Source organism: Lytechinus variegatus, chromosome 14 (assembly GCF_018143015.1).
Source record: "Lytechinus variegatus isolate NC3 chromosome 14, Lvar_3.0, whole genome shotgun sequence".
NCBI lineage: Eukaryota > Metazoa > Echinodermata > Echinoidea > Temnopleuroida > Toxopneustidae > Lytechinus > Lytechinus variegatus.
Window position 1 is genome coordinate 27,814,537 of NC_054753.1, and position 8,556 is coordinate 27,823,092.

The window sequence follows — 8,556 nt, forward strand, 5'->3', positions numbered from 1 at the left end:
GCTATCATGATCTATTGCAGACTTGCTTTTCTGCCATTTCCTTTCAGCTCTGCGCCTTTTCCGTCGAGCAAGATGGATCTCCTCGGTGTACCAAGGCATTCTTCTACGTACAGCACAGGTCCTTTCTGTCGATGGAGCCAAGGAATCAATAAGACCACGCAGTGTATCATTGTACCAATCAAAACTATGATCAGTATCCTCATGTTGTGAAAACTTCTGAGTCATCGTTTGAAGGGAATCTCTGAATCTGTCCCTATCAATTGCTTTATAATTACGAGATGTTCTTGTGATCATCTCTTGCTGACTGACAGGGATTGTCAGCTCCAACCTCACTACAGAATGGTCAGACATCAGCATATCTTGCACGCTGCATCTCTTGATTATTGATTCAGATTCTCTGGTGAAAACAAGATCCAGTGTGTGTCCCCGTGAGTGGGTTGGACCTGTAACATGCTGATGTAAGCCGGCCGCTGATATAGCCTGGAGAAAACCATTCACATCTGTCTTAGTTGGATTGTCTATGTGGAAGTTGAAATCTCCAAGCAAAATTAGTTTGCCTGGGATTACATACATATCAGTCAAAAAGGTATCAAATTCACTCATGAAATCTACCAAGGACAGTCCATTTGTGGGTGATGGTGGCGGTCGGTAAACAGCAACCAGATTCAATAGTGAAGAAGATGACGATAACTTGTTCACAACATGGACACACTCAAATGTCCTAAACCCATTCACCAAAGTGCGGGTTTGTAATTTTAGCTCAGATTTGAAGATAACTGTTATGCCTCCCCCACTTCCAATTTTACGTGGAGTGTTGATGAGCGTATATCCAGGTGGGGTACATTCACCCTTGATAACTTGATCGTCATCTTTCAGCCATGATTCTGTGATGACAAATATATCTAAATCATGTTCAAGAATGTAGTCATACGTGATTAATGTAGCGGCACAGCTTTGCAAGACGGCCGGTGGCCGCCCACCGTCTTGCGCTGCCCACGTACAAAAAAAGGACGGGAGTCAAAGAATGACAAGTTCGATGAAGTTAAGTTGTGTATCAGGTTTTATTCTAAATCAAAGTCAAATTACATGCTGGATAATAATAAATGTCGCATCTCTGGGCTGGACGACCGACGACAGACAAAAATTAAACCGACATGGCCTACGGCGGCAAAACAAATCGGGAACGAAAAACTGCCCCTTGTCAACTAAACACTCCCTTTTTATCCCCTTTTTGGTCAAACACCGCGTGGCGAAAAAGCCTTTCCCAAGTCGACCCTATCACTTTTGGTGTAATGCGCGAAATTAATCCGCCTATAATGTAAGTATATAAAAACTTATATAAAACGGAACTTAATTATTGTGTACTCCGATTCCAAATTCAAGTTCTTCGGCTTTCCATTATTCTTCCAACTTACGTAACTCTCTTGACCACTCCCCCAACTGCTCTCTCAGTCAATTAATCCTCTTTTGCGACTCTTCTCACTTCAGCCACTCCCACTCACAGCTCACTTCCACCAAGGAATTACCAACACTCCTTGCTTCCACACCTGTTCACATTCTCTCTCTCTCTCTCTCTAATCACTGAAGAATGCAAGCGAGCCGAAGAACATGAATAAGAAGCAAAGTAGTAAAATAACTGAAGTTCCAATGGACTTCTATTAGTCCTGAACGCCTAGCAACCCAGTCAGTTTGCCCTCTTTCACTTCCACATTCCAATCGCTAGCCTGGCCCAGAAAAACTAGCAAACGAAATCAACACCTTTAAGGAATGTAAACAATGGAAGAAGGCGAACGAACTTCTTTACCCAAACAAACAAATCTCTATTTTCCATCCCGCTATAACTCTCCCCTACTGAATCGATCTGTTCCATAAGATCGCAAAAAATAAGGAAAAAAAGATTTGTTGATACTGACGGTCGTCCATCCATGACACTTACAATTTGTCATAAACAATATAAACATTTCAACATCGTTCTATATTTATGCCAAATATTGTTCTTTCAAAATCTTCCCTTTTTGGCAAATAAATTGCATGTATATACATTGTACCTGTACCTTCTTCAATTAAAAATAGGATCTGGAGAGCTTCCATCAGGGGAATGTCAACGTATAGGCATTGGGAAGTGGATGACCCAAGCTTCCTGCTGCTTCATCGATGACATCACCCCTTCAAAGATAAACACTCCAGACCCCTGAAAAAATGGATTGAAGGGTTTCCTCTAAACATCAATTAAACCTTCATTATACCTCTTATGCACAACTAGTTATATCAAAAATATTGATTGAAAACTATAAATAACCCGAGTTAACAAGTGCATGTTTTATGTCCAAAATGATACTAAAAAATATTTTGCATCAGCATACTTGTATAATGCCCTAGTAAAAGTGTTTATTAATCAATTGAACATTAATCAATGGATGGGTTGTAATTGTAAACCATGAACAATCAACTTCAGGCATTATATATCAACCATGAACATGCATCATAAACAGTAAACAGTAAATATTTTGATATTGGACAGCATGCATGCACATGTTAGACCTCGCTCTGCTATGGTTACAAATAATGACGCTTATTCTGAAAGTTACAATTATTTTATGTGTTATACTTTCAGAATCATTACTTTACAGTGTTTTTTTTTATGTACAATTCATCCTTTGCTTCCAAACAGATGACATAGTGCACCTCTAGGGTAAACCTCCACATTAAAAAGATAAACAATTGTTTAAAAAAATCCCTTTTTTCATTTGTTCAAATTTTACAAGTCCTTTTACATGGACAAAAAAATAACCCAAACATTACTGTTTTCTACCATTTACCAAGACTTTGGGATGATGTCAAAACTACCATCAGAGGTGGATATCCCATGCCTCCTCCAGTTCCGCTTGACACATCCTGCCGTCTGATATGTAGTTTTCCTATAAGGACAAATATAATTACATATTTACAGATTAATTAATATCACAAAATATATTAAATGATCCATGTCGGCAAACCAAACTGGGCCAGTCAATCAATAGAACCAAGCAATCATACATATAACCCATAATCACTGATGTACATCATTTATCCCACAATAATAAAAAACTAATTAAATCCAAAAATGTGTCTGACAAAAACTTACTATTCTACGTAGGTATAGCTCCTTCCCCCTTTCTGTTATGGGGTGCATCCGGCAGGGAACGGTGCTCCCAAACCCAGAACATATCCCTATGTATTTGTATTATGTAGCATTCTTTCAAAGTTGAGTCCCCTTCTCCAAAACTTCTCAATATTAGTTATTTACCACCTACTTCCAAATACATGCTCCTTACCCCACTCCCTACTAATCGTTTCACAAAGCTATGTCCAAATAATAAAACTGTCAGTCATAAATAATTGAAGGCGGAGTCCAGCCCAGAGACCCAAGGTAAATTTTTAATTGTTTACTTATTACTTTATTTTTCCAATACAGACTTAGGTAAGTTGTATGGATTAGAATGAATGCCTTTATTTTGTCTTTAAGATCTCATCTGGACGACACTTGTTCCGCCTCTGGTACGCCCACTTGTACGCCCCCATCCGTACTCTGGTTAGACCAGTACTCTCCCCTACTGTTTCTGTAGTTACTCTTTCTGGTACTAAAACATATTCATCCTCAAAATCTTTTCTAGAATCCTTGTAGCTAGCAATGATTTTCCTTCTCTCATAACCCAAAATCTTCCATATTTTGGTCAACCACATCTGATTCAGAAGGTGCTTTCCTTACTAGCCTACGATTCACTATCTTTGGATTACCTCCATTAAGGTCGGATACGATAAATATCCTCAGTAAGATTTATCCAATCAACAACATATAATTCATCAAAATAAACATTCTCCAACTTGTGTCTTTTACTAAAAGCACACTTCTTTAAGTAAACAAGAGATCCTATGCCCAGGGGAGGGGACTTGCAGAGATATTTGCATCAGCTCGGGCCTTAGTCCGGGCTGCTACCTTGTCAGTTCTTTCTTTGGCAACTTTTTGAGCCCTCTCAACCAACTCGGCTTGTTCTTTAACAAAGTCTTGTTCCCATTCTACATCAGACACACCCAACAAATGATAAAGGAATACGCTCTTTCCTACCAAACATAAGAGCAAAAGGGCTGACCCTCGTAGTTTCGTGGGGGGTGGTATTGTACATGTAGACAAGATGAGGCAATAATTCAGGCCATCTACGTCTATCACGCTGATCCAGCGATTTGATTAGGCCAAATAATCTTTCAGCCTGAGCATTACCCTCAGGATGATATGGTGTTGTACGAGTCTTACGTATACCATAAAGCCTACATAATTCTTTTATCACCTGACCCACAAAATTACGTCCCTGATCACTATGAATTCTATTTGGAATTCCATACTTTGTGAACCAGTGCTCTTGTAGAGCTTTAGCTACTGTTGAGGCGTGTTGATTTCTACAAGGGATTGCCTGAGCTAATTTCGTATATACATCTGTAATAACAAGTACATCCTCAAATCCTCCCTTACCAGGATCTAACTTAACAAAATCAATAGCAATAATTTCCAATGGACTAAATGCCATTAGATGTCTCATTGGGGTTCTTACCCGAGGCTGCATCTCCTTTGCCTTAGCACATTTAATACATCTTTTAACATAAAATTTTATATCACGAGCCATGCCAGGCCAATAAACTCTTGACCTAGCTAATTGTTGAGTTTTATTTCTACCTTGATGTCCCCATTCATCATGACATCCAACTAAAATACTCTTTACGCAAACACTGTGGGAGTAAAATTTGAAATATATTACCAAATAAAGGATCAAGAACCTTCCTTCCTAATATTCCATCTTTAACAGTAAAATTAGACCATTGATATAACCATTGTTTCAAACTATCCGGTTCTGAAAAACGTGCGGGAAATTCATCCCCCGGTTTCCAGTGCGCACTCCACCGTTCCCACACAAATCTCAGTTCTGGGTCAATTTTCTGCATTTGAATGAGTCGTTCAGGCGAGGAAGGAAACAATAAAGTGGGACCTAACAAATTTTCTTGGTCAGAAACACCAGACTTCGATTGGATTTCATAAAAGGCTTGCTGCAAAGATTGCACAGTTTGTTTCTTTCCAAAATGTTTTTGAAATAGTTCAATAATACTTTTAGTATCTTATTTCCCCGAAAAACAACTTTTTTACGTGCCGCACCTTCCAGATTTGCTCTGATTATGCCGCACTTTTTGAGTTTCAGAGATTTGGTATTGTTCACAATAAAGATCTATTTCTTCTAACCATTCGGTAAGGGAAATGCCACCTTGTCCAGAAAATCTCTCAAGTCTGGTACTTCTATCACTAGGGGTAAACCTACACCCTTGTAATGCTCCGGTTAAACCGGTTACTAAATCTTCAACTAACTTTTCAGCCATAATTTTACTATGTATATGTGAATACTACTGAAAGGAGATGCAACCTCAACTACGATAAACCTTCAGTTATAACACACTTATTAAATAGTCTACTATCTAACTCTGGGAGAGAAAGGTAACCAATCGAACCAGACGCAGAACCTAGGAAAAAAGGCATTTAGTTAAAATTGTGAAATGTGTAAGTCCAGATCACAATAAACATTGGGGGTCTGACATAAAGATAAGCAAAAGACTGCAAATTCTATATAGATTTTCTGAAGATGTATTTTCATGTGTTGCCAAAGAACACTACCAGAACTTAGATTTTTACTATTATTATTCTATCTAGTGGTGTACTTGCAGAATTTATTTGTGCTATCTCCTTCAGATCCCAATGCACACTAATGCAAAACAGACATAATAACAAACTGCATAGCTACACACATATCTTAACACATCGTCATGTTGAGAAGATAACGAGTTCATAATATCTTTTCAGATACAGATCAAGCATATCTTATAGTTTGTAATATGAGAGTCTACATTAAATGTGAATGACTGTTCTGGAAAAATCTTAACAAGGGCTTCATTACATACCAGCGACTCCTGCTGCTTCACTCGCCAAGGCTATCGGCTTCCAAACGACAGTGCCAGCTTCCACCGTCGAAGATATCGAAGACAGGGTCTACCACACCACGTCGATGACGAAGATGAAGGGCCGTGTCGAAGCGTTGGTTGGAAGAACGATGTCTCGGAGCTCCTCGATAGCGTCCAACTCCCCGAGCCGGACTAGCGCCTGCGGCCTCCAGTACCTAACCTCAATCCATCCTCATGAGACGACCAAAGGAAAAGCAATCGCCCTGCTGAGTTCCTTTACAGCCCCTTCCAAGACGATTCTCGCGCAGTTAAACGACTCCTCTCACCGCAGTGTAATGTGAAATCACCAGACTTCGTCGGTACCAACTAATCCGGAGGGTTTTAGTGGAAACCAGCTATGCTACCCGTCAGGTCTATTTGCAGTGGTTTTCACAGGTCCCTCGACTCCTCGCTACAATGCAGCCACGCGTGAGTCCCAGGACGAAGGGTTCTTTCTCCTGAGCTCAACGGCACATGTAAGGTCCCAACGTCGAAAACCCGGGCGATGTGGGGGCTCAATCCAACCCCTGCAGCTGAATTTCTCTCTCCAACGTTAAAGTTAAAATAATATCAATTCACATCCTCGAACAAAAAATAAGCCGGAACCGGTGACATGAAGTGAAGCTCTCCTTGTTGAATTTATATCAATGTCCGATAAACATTGTGTTTATGCGTAAAACCAGACTGAAGGACTAAAACGTTCCCCGAACATGCTGAAGATGACGGTTAATTGACCCCATCCGTACTACCAATTTTGTAGCGGCACAGCTTTGCAAGACGGCCGGTGGCCGCCCACCGTCTTGCGCTGCCCACGTACAAAAAAAGGACGGGAGTCAAAGAATGACAAGTTCGATGAAGTTAAGTTGTGTATCAGGTTTTATTCTAAATCAAAGTCAAATTACATGCTGGATAATAATAAATGTCGCATCTCTGGGCTGGACGACCGACGACAGACAAAAATTAAACCGACATGGCCTACGGCGGCAAAACAAATCGGGAACGAAAAACTGCCCCTTGTCAACTAAACACTCCCTTTTTATCCCCTTTTTGGTCAAACACCGCGTGGCGAAAAAGCCTTTCCCAAGTCGACCCTATCACTTTTGGTGTAATGCGCGAAATTAATCCGCCTATAATGTAAGTATATAAAAACTTATATAAAACGGAACTTAATTATTGTGTACTCCGATTCCAAATTCAAGTTCTTCGGCTTTCCATTATTCTTCCAACTTACGTAACTCTCTTGACCACTCCCCCAACTGCTCTCTCAGTCAATTAATCCTCTTTTGCGACTCTTCTCACTTCAGCCACTCCCACTCACAGCTCACTTCCACCAAGGAATTACCAACACTCCTTGCTTCCACACCTGTTCACATTCTCTCTCTCTCTCTCTAATCACTGAAGAATGCAAGCGAGCCGAAGAACATGAATAAGAAGCAAAGTAGTAAAATAACTGAAGTTCCAATGGACTTCTATTAGTCCTGAACGCCTAGCAACCCAGTCAGTTTGCCCTCTTTCACTTCCACATTCCAATCGCTAGCCTGGCCCAGAAAAACTAGCAAACGAAATCAACACCTTTAAGGAATGTAAACAATGGAAGAAGGCGAACGAACTTCTTTACCCAAACAAACAAATCTCTATTTTCCATCCCGCTATATTAAAGCCTTATTTCTCAGAGAACGTGCATTCCATAAATGTACTTTTGTACCAGACTGAATGTTAGGATCGTGTCTGGGTATCCTCCTCAGATTGTTGTGATTGATGCCACATCTAGAGGTATTATTGACAGGCAAACGAGGAGTTATCAATACTGGGATATGCCTCTGCTCTCTTCTCCCTGCTCTCTTACCTCTATGAAACCTTTGCCTTTTGGCAATCCCGAGAGAACATATATTCTTCCAAACGCCATCCTGAAGTCTGCACCCTCTTAGAAACTGTCTATTCTGGTTGATCTCCAGTAACTTATTTCTATCATATACATGTCGATTTACCTTACATTCTGTTCTCGCCGTGTCACTAGGATTGTAACACTCATCGGTGGTCGTGGTGGTATCAAAGTTCCTTGGTCCAGGGTTCAAGCTAATATCTCCTGATAACAAGAGTTGAAGCTGGAAGGTTGATGTGGTATTAGAATAGTATACTATCCGCGTTCCAAGGAACTTCAGCTGTGTATGTGAATTACCTTCTTTAAAACAGCACTTGAATGCATGTACATGGTGGCCAATACAGGGCTCCACTTCATTTCTTCCCATTGTAGACACAATGAGGACAATTGCTATCAAGTTGACCAACTCCATTGTTGTGTTCAGAAGCTATTGATGAAAACAATGGACGGTGTGGATGAGTGAACTTGAAAGCCAAAGTCAAGATACATGGAGGACATGCATGTAATGGTGGTTCAGCAATGAAGTCAAACTGCAAAAACTAGATCCATACAGATTTTCCAATGTAGGCCATCAAACAGATCCAAACTAGTCTAGGGTGATCCTGACGATATATATTACAAACTGATATAGTAAAAATAGCATTCAAAAAAAAAAAATG

The 8,556-nt window shown here is 40.2% G+C and overlaps 1 long non-coding RNA gene across 1 annotated transcript; it reads right to left on the reverse strand.

The window, feature by feature from the left end:
• Positions 1-1,960: 1,960 nt before the first annotated feature.
• Positions 1,961-7,459, reverse strand: LOC121427483. Its single transcript, XR_005971697.1, has 2 exons — positions 5,977-7,459; positions 1,961-2,918 (listed from the first exon to the last, which is right to left on the reverse strand). It is a non-coding gene; the product is annotated as an uncharacterized LOC121427483 (long non-coding RNA).
• Positions 7,460-8,556: the final 1,097 nt, after the last annotated feature.